At 44.1% G+C, this 18106-nt stretch overlaps 1 protein-coding gene across 1 annotated transcript in view; it reads right to left on the reverse strand.

Moving 5' to 3' along the window:
* The window catches only part of NECTIN3 (nectin cell adhesion molecule 3), a 115611-nt gene that overhangs the window by 80040 nt on the left and 17465 nt on the right, over positions 1-18106 (reverse strand). The gene's annotated exons all lie outside the window — the stretch shown is intronic.

Consider the following 18106-nt stretch of genomic DNA (forward strand, 5'->3'; position numbering starts at 1 on the left):
AGCTCCTGGGTTCCCATGCTGAGTAATGTACTCCATTACCAACACTCAACTAGATTTGGCAGAAATTTATTTTTATGTTTTTATAACTGAAGAACTGTGTTTAAACCTTTTAAAAAATAAAGATCAATTTTAATGTTCATATTTGCATGAAATTATGAAGGTGTCACGACAATTATATAATGAATAGATGTTGAAATTCAAACAGTTGAAGCTTTGTAACCATCAAACACACATTGTAAAAGTCACGTGTCAAAACAAAATGTAAATATCCTTAAATCAAACTCTAATAAGTTCCAAAGCAGCATTTTTCTTACTTTAGCTATCCATAAAATGTAATCATCAACAGGCATATTTTTGTCAGTCTGTGCATCTATGGTGAAATCAATGTTAACCAACATTTACCGATTAAAAAAGAGTGCAAGTGAAATGTCCAATGCCATATGATAAGTCTGTGGCCAAGTCAGACATTTAACTTTTGTCATCCACCAAAAGACTCTTTTCTTTAACTTCTATCTTGTCTAAGGGCATGGCTAACTTGCAGATGTAGAGTGCTTTGAGTTAAACCAGTCTTCGTAGAGCACAATAGGGAAAGCGCTGCAATCTGTCCACACTGACAGCTGTAAGTGCAGTGGCATGGCCACATTAGCAGCTCTTGCAATGGCCACAGAGAGTAGTGCATTGTGGTAGCTATCCCAGCATGCAAGTGGCTGCAACCTGCTTTTCAAATGGGGGGGTGTGTGACAGGGGGAGAGAGTGGGTTTTAGGGGGGCTGAAAGCATGTCGGCATGCTGTCTTGTAAGTTCAGACAGCAGCAGACCCCGCCCCCCAACACAGCATTCCACACAAATGGCTTGCTTTGTCTTGGAGCAGATAAGCAGCCGGCTGTCAGAAACGGAGCTTTCAACGGGCATATCCGCATTCCTGCGGCAATTCCAAAACAATGACAAGAGTGGCCACTTGACTTAAGGGGATTATGGGATGTTTCCAGAGGCTGATCAGAGCGCAGTAATGCAACACCTTGTTCACACTGACACCCGGGCGTTTCAGCCAAGGGACACCAAGCACTAATCTTCTCGTGGAGTTGGAGTACGAGGAGCGCTCTAGCCATGGAGTCAGAGCGCTTTACGTGCCTTGCCAGTGTGGACGCGTAGTGAACAAGGGCGCCTGGGACTGCTTTAATGCGCTCTAGCTCGTAAGTGTAACCAAGCCCTTAGTGTTCAGGGAAGTGCCTAAAAGGCAATAGCCAGTCAGAACTGTTTATGTCTTATCTTGGCGAGAGTCTGTCCTGCTTTCACTCCTCATCCGTTTTCTTCTGCTTAATACTCGTCTACACTACTAACTTTCATTCCACCATTTATCAGCACTTAGTCCCAATCCACTGTTTTACAAATTAGCTTCTTTGGGTGTGCCAGACACCTCACTGCTTTTATTAAAAGTTCTACAATACTTACAACTCCATCAAGTGTTCAAGACCAAGACAATTAGTTTTAGAAATTAAGAACAGAGCTCATCCTCAAGGGCCATGCCAAATTTTTGTGTCACTGTACATAGAACAGCGTTTCTTAAATGCAGCCACCAGTGGATTTTTTTTCCAGCCACAACAACCTACATAGTACAGGTAGGGAATTGGGGAGGCAAAGCAGTGTCCCCTCCCTGCAGTGTCCCCTCCCTGTTTCTCCTGAATAGCTGTTACCAACAGCAATGCAATGCATCACCCTGGTGTTTGCGCTTGTGGTCGCAGAAGGGATCGGCACCCTTCATCATGCAGCCTCCTTGGGAGCTCCAGGCAGCTTCTCTGGAGAGAGGTGGGGCCGCTGTGCACGTCCCTGAAAGCTGATCCAAATTGGCTGGCAGCTCTCGACATACACATCAAAATGACTGAGCCACCTTAGCAGCATTCAAAGTTGAAAAAGGTCTCCGTCATATCTATCTATCCTCTTACAGAAATCGAATGTTCTTTGATAAGGATGAAAGAAAGGAGTAGTGAAATGCTGTCTTGGTTAAGTATAATATTAAACTGCTTTTTATATTGGGAAAGGTAGATGCCTAATGACAGTAATGTGGCACCAGAGTCTTAACATAGCTAATGAGTCATTAAGTTTTAGATCAGAGTAGAAGACTCTTCAAAGGAGAGGTCTTTCAACATAGTTTGAACATCCCTTAGTAACAGAGGACAGAGCCATGACGAACACCACACAGTAACCATTGGTGCCCTTGATGCCTTATCAGAAGCATCAATTGAGACCTGTAGGGAGGTTTTAGCAATTATCTGATTCTCCATAAACAACTCTCCAAGGTGTGATCAGAGTTTATCAACATACACAAGGCTTGTCTTCACTTACCGGGGGATTGATGCATGGTGATCGATCCACCAGGGGGGTCGATTTAGCGGGTCTAGTGAAGACCCGCTAAATCGACTGCTGATCGCTCTCCCATTAGTTACAGTACTCCACCGGAACAAGAAGCATAAGATAAGTCGACAGGAGAGTTTCTCCTGTTGACCCAGCGCCAACTAGACACAGCAAAAGGTTGACCTAAGCTACATTGACTCCAGCTACATTATTCAAGTAGCTGGAGTTGTGTAGCTTAGGTCGACTGAACCCTGTAGCATAGGCCTGTCCTCAGTAACTCTGCTCCACATAAGGTAATCATAAATGTGACAGAAGGCTCTGATAATTCACTATGCCAAATTGAAGGCTACCCAACAAATACCATTTTTTTAAATGTCCAATCTCAACAACTCTTTTGCAGTAGTCCTAAAGAACTTACATTTTGACTTCTCTTGTGCAGTGGTCACCACCAAAGACCCTGGATCAGGATGCATATAGAAATATTCTAAGCCTGTGGAAGGGACTCAATACTTTTTTCCAATTTTCTTGTAGGTGGGCAATATAGACACTGTAGTCTGCCATAATAGTTAGGTTGGTTTTAATAAGGCTTCACTTACAGGAAACGAAAGCCTTTCACAACGATGTATGCCAAGAGTCAAATATTACGTCCTTTTCCTTGAATAGTCTGAACCATGATCTCCAAAGCATCCACCATTCTGCCGACTAAGCCCTGAAATAACCCATAATTATCTGATGAAGAGCCAGAGCCTCATTCTGAGAAAAGAATGGAATATGCTCTGGAATTGTTTCAGAAACTTGTTGCCGATTTATACGTTCATACAGAGACAGATATGGAGAAGAGTCTGTCTCAGTAATATGAACAGATTGCTGTGAATGCTTTTGCATGATAGGTGGATCCTATGGTAAGGAGATCTAACGCTAGAAACCGAAACTGAAGGAGGTTCTGATTTAGGATATGGCCATGGGGACCAGTGAGGCCAAGCAGTTTGTTCATATGGATAAAACAAGTATAGATTTTTTGGGGGGGTGGGGAGGAAGGAGATTTTGAACTAACATGTTTTTACCCATATCTGACCTGACACACTAATATGTATGGGTCATAAAAAAAAAAGACACTGAAGGGTAAGAGGGTAAAATATTCCAACTCTGAAAAGAGCTTTAAAGAGGAATACCCATGATCTTTATTTTAAGGGGGCAAGGAGCTGCTTGTGTGAACATCTGAGAATTATCCACTGAAAAAGGCCTACCACAACAACACCCAGATGACCTCGAAAGCACTTCCTGATTAACAGAAACTCCTGACAAAGTCAGGTCAGGTTGCATGAAAACTGCCAAATGACTCCATGCTGTACACACTGGTTTCAAGTGGTGCTGCTCCATAAGTTGACCTGGCAATATTAATAATGGCATTAGTAGCTCTACAGCTAGAAGAGCCAGAGCTGACATGTTAAAAGCAGCAACAGCCTCCAGATACAGGTACAAGCATCAGCTTCTCTGAGTATGCCTGCACTTAAGCAAGTCAGCCCTGTAGGGGCTGTAACTGGCCTGGCACAAAACAAGCTGATGCCGCAGGCAGCTGAGAGAACTGACCCAGTGCCAAGAGCATAGGTGCTAGCAGCAGACTGACAGCTGCAGCAGTGCTCTGCTTGGGTGCAGATAACAGTCAACAAGTTTTCCAAGTTACTTCCTGCCAAAATAAAGAGCCAGTTGCTGCTTTCAGAATCATAGAATCATAGAATATCAGGGTTGGAAGGGACCCCTGAAGGTCATCTAGTCCAACCCCCTGCTCGAAGCAGGACCAATTCCCAGTTAAATCATCCCAGCCAGGGCTTTGTCAAGCCTGACCTTAAAAACTTCCAAGGAAGGAGATTCCACCACCTCCCTAGGCAACGCATTCCAGTGTTTCACCACCCTCTTAGTGAAAAAGTTTTTCCTAATATCCAATCTAAACCTCCCCCACTGCAACTTGAGACCATTACTCCTCGTTCTGTCATCTGCTACCATTGAGAACAGTCTAGAGCCATCCTCTTTGGAACCCCCTTTCAGGTAGTTGAAAGCAGCTATCAAATCCCCCCTCATTCTTCTCTTCTGCAGACTAAACAATCCCAGCTCCCTCAGCCTCTCCTCATAAGTCATGTGTTCTAGACCCCTAATCATTTTTGTTGCCCTTCGCTGGACTCTCTCCAATTTATCCACATCCTTCTTGTAGTGTGGGGCCCAAAATTGGACAGTACTCCAGATGAGGCCTCACCAATGTCGAACAGAGGGGGACGATCACGTCCCTTGATCTGCTCGCTATGCCCCTACTTATACATCCCAAAGTGCCATTGGCCTTCTTGGCAACAAGGGCACACTGCTGACTCATATCCAGCTTCTCGTCCACTGTCACCCCTAGGTCCTTTTCCGCAGAACTGCTGCCTAGCCATTCGGTCCCTAGTCTGTAGCGGTGCATTGGATTCTTCCGTCCTAAGTGCAGGACCCTGCTATAGTCCGGTGGTCTATAGCAGACTCCCACCACTACATCACTCTTGTTGCACACACTTCTAAACTTAATCCAGAGACACTCAGGTTTTTCTACAGTTTCGTACCGGAGCTCTGAGCAGTCATACTGCTCCCTTACATACAGCACTATTTCTTCCTGGAGATAGAAAGAGGTGAACCAACTGTCTTTTCTTTTCTGAGAAAGTCTTCTGAGGGAATTTTCCTCTGTACTTCAGAGGTGAGCAATGACAGTCACTGTTTGCAGCACAGAGGATGGAACAGGCAGAGCCTGGACATAATGCAGTTGCCAGGACCCTTTTTGACGACTGTCTGGGACTAGGAGATTTTGTCTTCCATTTGGTTCTAAGACTGGCTTCACAGCTTTCTCTAAAATGAACAAATTCATCCTGTTGTCCCTACATTTAGTTGCCCCCTTAGTGACTATTTTACAGTCCTTACTCTTTTTATTTAAACACGTCTCCCGAGTAAACAGTAACAATACCTTGAATGCGAGTCACTAATGGGTTAAACAGCCCCACAGAACTCCCAAAATTTTAAGTCCAGCGGGTTATGTCCCCACATTACACTATGGTGTAAGGCAGCGGTTCTCAACTCTGGTCCACCGCTTGTTCAGGGAAAGCCCCTAGCGGGCCAGGCAGGTTTGTTTACCTGTTGCATTCGCATGTTCGGCTGATCACGGCTCCCACTGGCTGCGGTTCGCCGCTCCAGGCCAATGGGGGCTGAAGAAAGCGGTGTGGGCCGAGGGATGTGCAGGCGAACCACTGGTTTAAGGCAAACAATAAAACCTAGAGAAAGCTAAAAGCTACTTCACACACACACTACACTTAATACCTAGACTAAATAATTAACCATTTACAAAATAGTAATAAAATATTCAACTAGAAAAATCGTAATAAAACGTTTGACAGGAAAAAGTAAACACTGCTAACTGGCTCTGTCCTACAGTAATTAGCAGTTGAAAGGAACTGAGGATCAGTTAGTCCCTCTACCCTCTTTTTCCCCATGAAGGGGAAGGGGTCAGAGTAAGAGATGTGACCAATGGACACTGCTGCAAAGAATTCTGATCTTCAATATATGGGGTGCATGCACATCAGAAGTGGAATACATGTCTACCAGTAGTCAAAGCACTTTTTTTCATAAGCTATACTACCTTAGTTCACTGCAAAAGCATATTTTCTAATCCTTCATTCTCGCTCTTCTCTAAACCCTCTCCAATTTATTAACAACCCTCCTTGATGTGGGCACCGACGTACTGGACATGGTATTCCACTAGTGGTCACACCAGTGCCAACTGTAGAGATAACAGAACGTTCCTACTCCTAATCAACACTCCCCTATTAAGGCCTCTAAGCATTGGCCCTTTTGGACACTGCTAGCCCATATTCAGCTAATTATCCACCATAATCCCCATGTCTTTCAGACTCAGTGTTTTTCCAAGAATGGAGGACTCCATCCTTGAAATATGGCCTACATTTTCCCCCTCCTACATGGAGGTCTTTACATTTGGCAATACTGAAACCCTGTTTGCTTGTACCACATACATCCTGATGACATGTCCTCTTCATTATTCACCACTCCCACCAATCAAATACAATATTCAACAGGTTTTTGTTTGAAATTCAGAGAGTTCACTTGGTAGTCCATTTCACTTTCCGGTACAACAACACAAGCATAACGCCACGGAATTCTGTTTGCTGACACTGAAGGAGAATATTTAGCCCTTTTAAAATTATCTCTGAAAGGAATTATCTACTTCTGTATATTTTTTAAACAATTTTTAGTTATTACTTACTTTCAAGAAATAAATTCAGTCACACACTGAATAGCAGGATTAAAAAACACCAAACACACAAAACGAGAGCCAATTAGTAAGACACTGTTTTGTAATAGTTACACTGGGCCCACTGCCTAATCTTTCAATATCTAAATCAAGAACTGCATCTCAGAAATCTCAAATTCAAGCAAGCACACACCACTCTTTATGAAGATTAAGAAACAGCACAATGATTGGTTAAGACTCGTGTATGCTCTGTTTAACAGGTCTGTTTTGATTCTCTGTAACCGGAAATTTAAAGCACAATGGAATATGTTCTTCTGACATTTTCTAAATAACTGGACAATGCTAAGTTATGCAGCTAACCTCTAATTTTATTATGAGGTAAACGAGTAATGTATAACCACCTTGAAAATGTTAATCATTCAGACAGATGCAAGCAAAGAAGGTTGGGCTCCAGATTGCAAAACTTTACCTTTCTGTTGTGTGCGGTTATCTTTATAGTCAGGGTGCTAGGGTTCCCTCCCCACTTTAAACTTTAAAGTACAGATGTGGGGACCCGCATGAAAGACCCCCTAAGCTTATTTGTACCAGTTTAGGTTAAAAACTTCCAAGGGACAAATGCTTTTTTGTCCTTGGATGGGTACTGCTGTCACTACCAAGTGACAGGTTTCAGAGTAACAGCAGTGTTAGTCAGTATCCGCAAAAAGAAAAGGAGTCCTTGTGGCACGTTAGAGACTAAAATTTATTTGAGCATAAGCTTTCGTGAGCTACAGCTCACTTCATCGGATGCATTCAGTGAATGAAGTGAGCTGTAGCTCATGAAAGCTTATGTTCAAATAAATTTGTTAGTCTCTAAGGTGCTGCAAGTACTCCTTTTCTTACTACCAAGTGAGTTAGACAAAGATTCAGAAAAAGGACCACTTTGAGTTCCTGTTCCCTAAAAATATCCCCCTCCATCCCTTCACCTCCTTTCCTGGGGAGGCTTGACAATACATTACCAACCAAATAGGTTAACCAGATATTTAAGAAACAGAACTTTATTATAAAGAAAAAAAAGTAAAAGCACCACCTCTGTAAAATTAGGATGGAAGGTAACTTTACAGGATAATCAGATTTAAAAGACAGAGGATTCACCTCTATGCAAAACTTTAAAGTTACAAAATAACAGGGATAAACCTCCCTCTTAGCACAGCGAAAATTCACAACTAAAAACAAAAGATAAAAGAGCACGAACAAAGCCTCCCCTCTCTACCCCCCAGATTTGAAAGCATCTTCTTTCCCCATTGGTCCTTTTGGTCAGGTACCAACCATGTTATTTGAGCTTCTTAACCCCTTACAAGTAAGGAGGAATGCGAGGCTACCCTTAGCTGTATGGTTATGGCACGCCCCCCAAATCACAGATGGTGCTGGACAGCCTGTACCACACTGGCTGTGATTTCTTCCTGGACCTTTAGGAGAAAACAGAGTTAATAAGACACACGCACCTTTAGATATACTACTGATTATATAAAACTAACAATTTCCACATTTCAAGGACGATTTTAACCAGTTAATTTTGGGAAACTCATGGGAGAGTGCAGCCACCTTGTTAGAAGCTCCTGAAACATGCTGTATTTCAAAATCAAAATTTTGGAGAGCGAAACTCCACCGAAGAAGTTTGTTATTGTCCTTGATGGTATGAAGCCACTTCAGCGCAGCATGGTCCGTTTGAAAGTGGAAACACCTTTCCCAAACATATGAGGGTAGCTTTTCCAGAGCGTACACGATGGCATAGCATTTCTTTTCGCTAATTGACCAGTGGCTTTCCCTCTTAGACATTTTTTTTTTTTGCTGAGAAACGTGACAGGATGGAATTTTTGATCCAGTTCTTCCTGCATTAAAATTGCTCCCACACCACGCTTGGATGCATCTATGGTTACTAGGAAAGGTTTGTCAAAGCCTGGGGCCCTTAGCACAGGGTCAGACATGAGTGTTACTTTAAGCTGGTTAAAGGCCTTCTGACACTTTTTAGTCCACTGAATTGGATTTGGCGGTTTCTTTTTGCTTAGGTCTGTCAGTGGGGTGGCGATTTGGCTGTAGTGCAGTACAAATCGCCTATAATATCCGGCCAAGCCTAAGAAGGATTGGAGCTGTTTCTTTGACTTTAGGACAGGCCACTTTTGGATAGCATTCACTTTGGCCTGTAGGGGGTTGATAGTTCCTTGACCCACCTGGTGTCAAAGGTGGGTCACTCTGTTTAGGCCTATTTGACACTTCTTAGCCTTAACAGTTAGTCCTGCCTCCCTTATGCGCTCAAAGACTTTTTGCAGATGCTCCGGGTGTTTTGTCCATGAATCAGAAAAGATGGCCACATTGTCAAGGTAGGCGACTGCAGATTCTCCCAGTCCTGCTAAGAGACCATCTACTAGTATTTGGAAAGTGGTGGGTGCATTTCACAGCCCGAAAAGGTAGCACATTAAATTCATACAGCCCTACATGGGTGATGAAAGCTGACCTTTCCTTGGCGGATTCATCCAGCGGTACTTGCCAGTAACCCTTGGTTAAGTCCAAGGTAAAGATGAACTGGGCACATCCCACTTTCTCTAATATCTCATCTGTGCGTGGCACTGGATAGTTGTTTGGGCGAGTTACAGCATTTAGCTTACGGTAGTCCACGCAAAAGCGTATCTCCACATCTGGTTTGGGAACTAGAACCACTGGAGATGCCCATGCACTGTTAGAAGGGCAGATTACACCCATTTGTAGCATGTTCTGGATCTCCCATTTTATAGCAGTTTTGGCTTGAAGAGACACCCGGTAAGGTTGGGGTCTAATTGGGCGAGCATTACCTGTGTTAATGGAGTGGTATGCCCGTTTGGTCTGTCCTGGGGTGGCTGAGAACATCGGTACAAAGCTAGTGCACAGCTCCTTGAGCTGCTGTCGCTGCAAAAGTCCGAGGTTCATTGAGAGGCTCACCTCTTCCAAGCCACCATCACTTCCTTCGTAGTAGACACCTTCAGGCCACGCAGCGTCATCTACTCCCTGGGCTGTAAACTTACAAATCTTTAATTCTCTGGAATAAAAGGGCTTTAGAGAATTAATATGGTACACCTTAGGCTTTCGGCTGGAGGTGAGGAATGCTATGAGATAATTAACTCCCAGGGACTCTTGGGCCATGAATGGCCCTTCCCACGATGCTTCCATTTTATGGGCCTGGAGCGTCTTCAAGACCACGACCTGGTCCCCTACTTTGAAGGGACGCTTTCTGGCATGTTTATCATACCAGGCTTTTTGCTCTTCCTGAGCATTTTTTAGGTTTTCTTTAGCAAGAGCTAAAGAGGTTCGGAGGGTGTTTTGTAGGTTGACAAAGTCCAGAAAGTTAGTTCCTGCAAAAGGAGTAAAACCCTCCCATTGCTGCTTCACCAACTGTAATTGCCCTTTAACCTCACGACCATACACAAGTTTAAATGGTGAAAACCGGAAACTGGGATGTGGTACAGCCCTGCAGGCAAAGAGCAACTTCTGCAACACTAGGACCCAATCACTGGAACGCTCATTTACGAATGTATCATGGCCCCCAAAGTTCCATTAAACTTCTCCACCAGGCCATTTGTTTGATGGTGGTAAGGGGTGGCAACCAGGTGGTTCACCCCATGAGCTTCCCACAGGCTTTTCATGGTCCCTGCCAGCAAATTAGTTTCCGAATCTGTAAGGATGTCGGAGGGCCAACCTACCCTGGCAAAAACGTCCATTAGTGCCTGGCACACGCTTTTAGCCCTGGTATTGCTTAGAGCTATTGCTTCGGGCCATCAGGTGGCAAAAATCCATGAAAGTCAGTATGTACTGCTTTCCTTTGGGTGTCTCTTTTGGAAAAGGACCCAGAATATCCATAGCTACTTGCTGAAAGGGAACCTTAATGATGGGGAGTGGCTGGAGAGGGGCTTTGACCTGGTCTTGGGGTTCCCCCCCCCCACTCGTTGGCACACCTCACAAGACCAGACATAGGTAGAAACGTCCTTACCCATTCCCTCCCAGGGGAAGGACTCCCTCAAACCGTCTTTGTTCCTGTTTACCCCAGCATGGCCACTAGTATGATTGTGGGCTAAGCTCAAGAGCTTTACCCGGTACTTAGTTGGAACTACCAACTGTCTCTGAGGATGCCAGTCTTCCTGGTGTCCACCAGAAAGTTTCCTTGTACAGAAGTCCTCTTTCTACAACAAACCTGGATCGATTAGAAGAGCTGAGAGGTGGTGGGTTGCTCCGGGCCACAGTCCAAGCTATCTGGAGGCTTTCATCTGCTTCCTGCTCGGCCTGGAACTGTTCCCTTGATGCTGGAGACACCAGTTCCTCATTGGATTGTGGACCTGGGCTTGGTCCCTCTGGAAGCGATGCAGGTGATGGGGCTGCATTGACTGTGAACAGCTCTCCGCTGGTGCACTATGTTGGGGTTCAGGCTCCAGCTGAGCCTCTTCCATAGGTTTATCTGCTGCTGCCAGGGCAGGCTCAGTGGTGCCCTCTGGCATTGAAGTTGTAGACGGGGTTGCAAGCACCAGGGTTCTGGTGTTGGTTGCTTCGCCAGTTCCAATTCTGGGGCTGGCTCTGGCTGGTCTCTGCAACTGGATCCACTACTGCTGTTGCAGACGTTGGCATGGGGTCCAGTTCCACCACCTCAGTCTGGGTGTTTGGTAACACAGACGGGGCCCTTATAGAAGGCTCAGGGATAGAGCTAGGTGCGAAGGCTTGCTTAGCCTGGCTGTGGGTGTCGGCAAGTCAAAAAAGTTTGACTTGAAGGTTTGAATCATCACTTGGACCTCTGGGTCGATTAAGTTGGGGTCCACTAAGGATTGGTGGATAGCTGACATTTCTGCACCAGTGTCCCTCCATGCGAAAACCTTCTTCCTGCCCACACTCTCAATTTCCCTTCGCTTTGAGGGTATTTGGGAGGCATCTGGGCCGGAGGCATCTGGGCCTGAGGACCTTTGGTGTGACCCCGATGCAATGAACTGTAATCTATTGGGGTTTTGGGGGCCATTGGCCTTTACATGCCCCCAGCTTGTTACATTTAAAACATCGCCCAGCTGACTGGTCACTGGGGTGGGGTGGGTTGCTGGAGAATGGTGTGGTGGGATGATAAGGTGTCTGGGGTTTTCCTTCGGGTGTAGCTGGGGCCTTGGGCTGCCCCTGGTGGTAGGGTGTAGTCTTGCGGTGTCCCTTCTGGTATCCAGCCAAACTGCAACCAGGGTTGTTCCTCTCTGCTACCTCCACCCGTTTTGTTCCAATTTGCCCTGCCTTTCTGACGGTCTGGAACTGCTCATATTGATCAGCATAAGAAGCAAGACTTTTTGCTGAGTCCATTTTCTTATCCCATAAACAGTGTTTTACATCATTATTGGTCATAGTCAGGAACTGCTCCTGGACAACCAAATCACACATCCCTTCAAAGCTAGTTACATCCCTGCCTTTGACCTATTTATCCAACAGATCCTTCATCTGGTTTACATAAGCCACATTACTTAGTCCAGCCCCTCTCTTAAGGACTGTAAATTTTACTCTAAGTTTTAGGTGTAATTTGAAACAGTTTCAAAACCAAATCCTTAAATTTACCATAGTTAGAAGCATTCTCAATAGGCATCTTGTTGAATATGTCCAGAGCTCTTCCAGTCAATTTTGCTACCAATGTGGTCATCTTGTGATCATCAGGAATTGCATGGAGGGTGCACAGTCTCTCAAAGATGAGGAAATATTCAGCAATATCACTGGATTCGTCGTACTGCGGACAAAGGTGCTCCCATTTGTGGACTTTTGGGAAAGCTGAGTCAGCAGCTCAAGGGTTTTGTTTCTTCAACTCCGTAACAGCCAATCCATGCTCTCTCTCTCTTTCCCTCTTCTCTTGAGTATGCTTCTGGGCCTCCCTAGCTCTCTCATGAGCAGCCTCTTTTCTGGCTGTTCCTACCTCCCAAGCAGCTTTTTTTTTCTGGTCACCTGTGCATCAATCTCCATCCGTCTGAGTTCCAGCTGTCTTTCATGTTCCTTCTGTCTTTCCTCAGCTTCAAATCTGTCCAATTCCAGTTTTTTTCTGGAAGTCACTTTCTGTCATCCTAGCCTTTCTGCACTTAGCCTAGCTTAACCCGAGAGCTAGAAAGGAAGGGAGGGGGGGAACCCCACACAGCTTGTGAATTCCCTTGCAGGATTTAACTACTCCACCCTGAGGCAGAAGGAAAAAACCCTCCAGCTGCTCTCAGCTAAAAGAAGAAAAAAAACAAGTCCTTTTACTATCCTGAGGTTTGTGCTTCTGGTTCAAAATGATCCCACCACTCTGCCACCATGTCAGGATTCCCTCCCCACTCTGAACTCCAGGGTACAGATGTAGGGACCCACATGAAAGACCCCCTAAGCTTATTTTTACCAGCTTAGGTTAAAAACTTCCCCAAGGCACAAATCCTTTCTTGTCCTTGGATGGGTACTGCTGCCACCATCAAGTGTGCTAGACAAAAATTCAGGAAAAGGACCACTTTGCGTTCCTGTTCCCTGAAATATCCCCCCCAAACCTCTTCACCTCCTTTCCTGGGGAAGCTTGAGAATAATCTACCAACCAAATAGGTAAAACAGATTTTTAAACAGAACTTTATAATAAAGAAAAAAAGTAAAAGAAGCACCTCTGTAAAATTAGGACGGAAGGGAACTTTACAGTGTAATCAGATTTAAAAGACAGAGGATTCACCTCTTGGCAAAACTTTAAATTTACAAAAAAAAACAGGGATAAACCTCCCTCTTAGCACAGGGAAAATTCACAAGCTAAAAACAAAAATTAATCTAACGTGCCTTGCCTTATTTACTTAATATTGCAAAAAAAAAAAAAAAAAAAAAAAGTAAGACTCATTTTAGGATAATTTTAGGAGAAGAAGTTTTCTGACCTGATGCTTCTCTGCTTCCCCAGAGAACACACAAACCAAAAGCACAAAAAGTCTTACCACTCACCCCCAGATTTAAAAATATCTTCTTTCCCCATTGGTCCTTTTGATCAGGTGCCAACCAGGTTATTTGAGCTTCTTAACCCCTTACAGGTAAGAAGGAATTCTAGGCTACCCTTAGCTATTTGGTTATGACACAGGGCTACCTGACTTAATAAACCAAATTGAGCTATGCAGTATTATTGTGGTCATGTTGGTCACAGGAAGCTTGTCTCTCACCAACAGAAGTTAATCCAATAAAAGACATTACCTCACCCCTCTTATGTGTCAAGGTGAGCTAGGCCATTTGAGGTCTTTCAATACATAATCTAAACAAACCCCGTCTCCTTAAGGCTGTGCCCATGGCCATAGGTCTTGAGCTAATATTCAACAGATCATAAGCTGCTCACAGTAAGTGCTTTGCTTGAATTCGACACACTGACCAGAGTCTTGGCAACCTCCTTTTGCTCCTCTGGTAAACAGCTGTTAAAGGAGCTCAATGGTGTTCCATAATACGTAGTTACAAGACATTGCTGCCTGGTAATTGGTGATACAAAAGACCAAGGAGCTGGAATAGGTCTAACAGAAACATCCAGTTTATGCAATTCCCTGTCCCAGTGAATGGAGTGAAACTGCTACCAGTAAGCAAATTTGTATGTTACAGATACTATCATGGATTTTGCCCAAGGGAGTTGGTACATCTCTATTATTGATGATGATGATGAAGCTGAGACACAAATTTCCTTGGCTAGATTAAGGAGACCTGAATTAATAGGAAAAGCTAATTTATCTTTTCTGCCACCATAAAATAAGGTGTTAGACAACTCTACTGCAGAGATACCAGTCTGAAGTCAAGGTTGCTCGTCATTCTCCCTAAAATTTCCTCTAACTTTCTTTATTCAGTAGAGCAGAAATGGACTGACAATTTGAGGACTAAGTACAACTTTGAATTCTGACGGATGTTATTAAATTGCTTATGATTAAATAACTCCATGTCAGCTGAATCTGCCGTTTGTTGTCAGGGCTGTCTCATGCATCTCCCAGATCCAGAACAACAGAGGTTCATTATATCTTGATCGCTCCCATTCAAATGGAAACACATTGATTCCTTGAGACTTTAGCTATCCTGTTTTCCCAATCAGACCAAGTCTGTCTGAAAGGGCTGAATTTGGAGAACAAAGTCTAAAAGCAGGAAAACAAAGTCAAGCACTGATGGTAAGTCTTAAAGCAGAGCTTAAGAGGCTCAAAAAAACCTCAGACACAGGAAACTTGGGCAGGTGAGAACACAGGAACATGCCTTTGTAGCATAGGGTCATTACGTGCAGAACCAGCTGAGGAAGAAGCAAACTGGCTGCACAGAAGAGAACTCTATGATTTGGAGGAACCACTTATCAAAATTGGTCTCTTTGGCTAGGAAGTTATCTAATGTGGTCTCCCCGACGGAACAACTGCTGAGCAGAACACTTCTTAAAGGGAGCCTGCACCCATAAGCCTCCCAACCCTGGTCAGCAGACCCAGTCTTGTGGGGCTCACACTAAACAGGCTAACAATCGCTACGTAGACAGCACTTTGAAGTTGCATCTCAGGCTGGAGCTCAGGCTCTGAAGCCCACTCCTCCTCCGTAGGCTTTCGAGTCTAAGCTCCAGCCCAGGCTGTACCGTCTGCACAGCTATTTTTTGTCAAGAAAATGTGAGATTAAAAGCTGAAGGTGGTGTAGTTTTAAAGTTTTGTGCCTGAAAAGAATATTTCACAGTGATATGAAGTAGGAAAGTCAGTCATGACTATTTAAAAGCTATATTTGATAAAACAGTACTCCTATTATTTGTAGCAGGGTCATATCTGTGCGTGGGTAAATGAGAAGGTCTTTTGTATCAAGTGTTAAATTAAAATCTCAAAATTAATTACCTGCTGTTAAAGTTGGCTCTACGGTTCAGTCTTAGTGATGCTAACAAAACCAACAATTAATTAGAGAAATTACTGTTTATATTCACATTTTACCATCTGCAAGGAATTTAAAGAATTACAAAACATTCACACTGTGTTTGAAAGCTACCATACCACCTTGTAACTTCTTTCTTTCCTTACAATACTGCATTACTTTATAAGTTTAGCCATCTTTAGGAGGACTACGCATGAAAAGTATGAATCCTGTTGATTACACCAGATAAGAATGGAAGCACACCTTGTACAGCCTTTTAACTTTCTACACTCCTGTTAAAGGTAGGATTCACAGTCAGTAACTTCCTTTCATATTCTTAATTTTCCATGATGGTCTTAATTTTGAGTTGGCTGTGTGTGTTAAAAGTTAAATAAAACAATTTTCTAAGCATAAGTAGGGAAAGGTATTAGAATACTCAGATCCCATGGTTAACAGGATTTCACCACGATATTTTATACTCTGCAAGTCTACTTGAACTTCAATGGTTTACTTACTTCTCAGACAAATTAAGCACAAGATCTAATGCATACTGAGCACTAGCACTACAACAAGCAGTGTTTTCTGCACATCTCTCAGAACCCACATTTTAATGAATAACTTTGTAACCTGCCAGGTGGGAGAGAGGGTCAAGTTTCTGCTGTAGACTGAGTAAATACTTTAAATCAATGTCAACTTTGATCAAAATGAGTTATTTTTGGATGCCCCAATTTCCTAAAGATGGATACTTGGTGTTCGCTAGTAATAAGGCCCATACACTGGGCACCAAATTATCACTTGACACTCTTCAAAGTCTTGGGTTCTGGTCACATTTGTGGCAATTGCTACCAGGTTCTTTGTCTTCATAAAAATTATAATATTCCATCCCATAAACAAAAATACTGGAGCGCATCCTTGTGTTCTGTGATGTACACAACAAGACAAACCAAGGACTCAGTTTCCATCCAGAGGGCTATATGGTGCTATCATCTTGGGGACACACATCTCAGAGAACCATCGTTACTGCACAAGGCAAGTAGCTTCTTCGAGTAGCGTCCCTATGGGTGTTCAACTGTAGGAGACTCCTAAACAGTTCCTATGACTGGAGGCTGGGACTTCGGAGTAGAGTCTAACAGGTGGCACCAAAATTGGCATCTGCAGCTGAATCCCTCAGGATGGCAGAGTGTTCTGCAAAGGTGTTTGCCAATGCCCAAGTAGCTGTTCCGCAGATTTCTGATACAGGGATACCCTTGGAGAAAGTGACGGACGAGGAGACTGACCTTGTAAAATGCAGGCATATTGAAGAAGGGGGTGTTACACTACACAATTTGTAACCATTTAATACAGCCCAGCACTCACTTACAGAGTCTGAGCTGAAATCGCAGTACCTTTTGACCTGTCTGCAACAGAGAGGAAGAGTCTAAGATTTTCTGAAGGCTCTTATCTTGTCCAAATAGAAGGTCAAGGCTCTCCTCATACGAGTGTATTGAGGATGGCTTCCCTATTATCCTGATGAGGTTTGGGATAAAAGGCTGGAAGCTGAATAACCAGATTTATGTGAAACACGGAAGCCATCTTGGCGAACTTCGGATGTGGTCTAAACACAGCAGCCCACACAAGGGGGCATTTACATTTCCTACAGCCGAGGGAGAGGGAGGAGCTGCTTATCCAGCTCTTCCGGAACAGCCCTATCGCCAAAGAAACTTCTTGCTCAGCTCACAGCTAAGGTGACAGTGGAGCAGAGGCAGTTCATTTTCCTGTTTGCACTCTGCTGTGGTAGGAAACTCAGGAACCAGCAGAAGCCCTCTCTGCCCTTCCTAAATGGTACTCTGCTCCCTCTGCCCTTGAAAAGGCACCCTTTTACCTGCAGTGGGAGCCGGGCTAGGAATTATAGCCACATGCTGCGAAAGAGCTCATCTGCTGGCTCCCTGCCAAACAGCGGATAGCTGTGGCATGCAGCAGCCTGATTGGTTGGAAACACCTAATCCTGCCATTCGCCAAAGGTTGAGGGGGGGGCCCGCACCCACAAGAGTTGATTTGCAGCTGCCACACCTAAGCACCCACTATTTTTGTTTCCCGTGGGTGCTCCATCCCTGAACAGCGTCAACCCACACTGCCTCTTCTATCCTTAGTCTGGAGCATAAGGAGAGCTACCACATGTGTGCAGACCAATGGATGCTGCTTTGAAGAATTTCCTGACTTGGGCACATGGCAAGCATGCATACCTACATGTGTGATATGCATAGGGACAATCACTCAAAGAGGAAAACAGTTGTGTACTGAGGGTTTTTTTTTTAAATCAAAGTTGGAAATGTTGTGATAAGGTAAGGAACTGCAGGAACATAATGGTCAGTCTCATAGTTTGGGCAGTTTTACACGGCCCTGGAAAATCTTCTTCCTGTGCCACAAAGTCAGTTATACCAACTTTTCACGTGTTCACTAATTGTGAGCATCTCATTTCTAGGTGCTGACTTGAGACCCTACGTACTGATTTGCAGAAGGTCTCAGCAACCACAACTACAATCTAAGTTAATGGGAGCTCTTATTCGAACACCCAATATGCTATAAAATTTAATCTGACAAACAAAAACAGGCCTTATACATCACAAATTGGGCACCCATAGCAAGAGGT

This window comes from Eretmochelys imbricata, chromosome 1 (genome assembly GCF_965152235.1).
Source record: "Eretmochelys imbricata isolate rEreImb1 chromosome 1, rEreImb1.hap1, whole genome shotgun sequence".
In the NCBI taxonomy this organism is placed as follows: domain Eukaryota; kingdom Metazoa; phylum Chordata; order Testudines; family Cheloniidae; genus Eretmochelys; species Eretmochelys imbricata.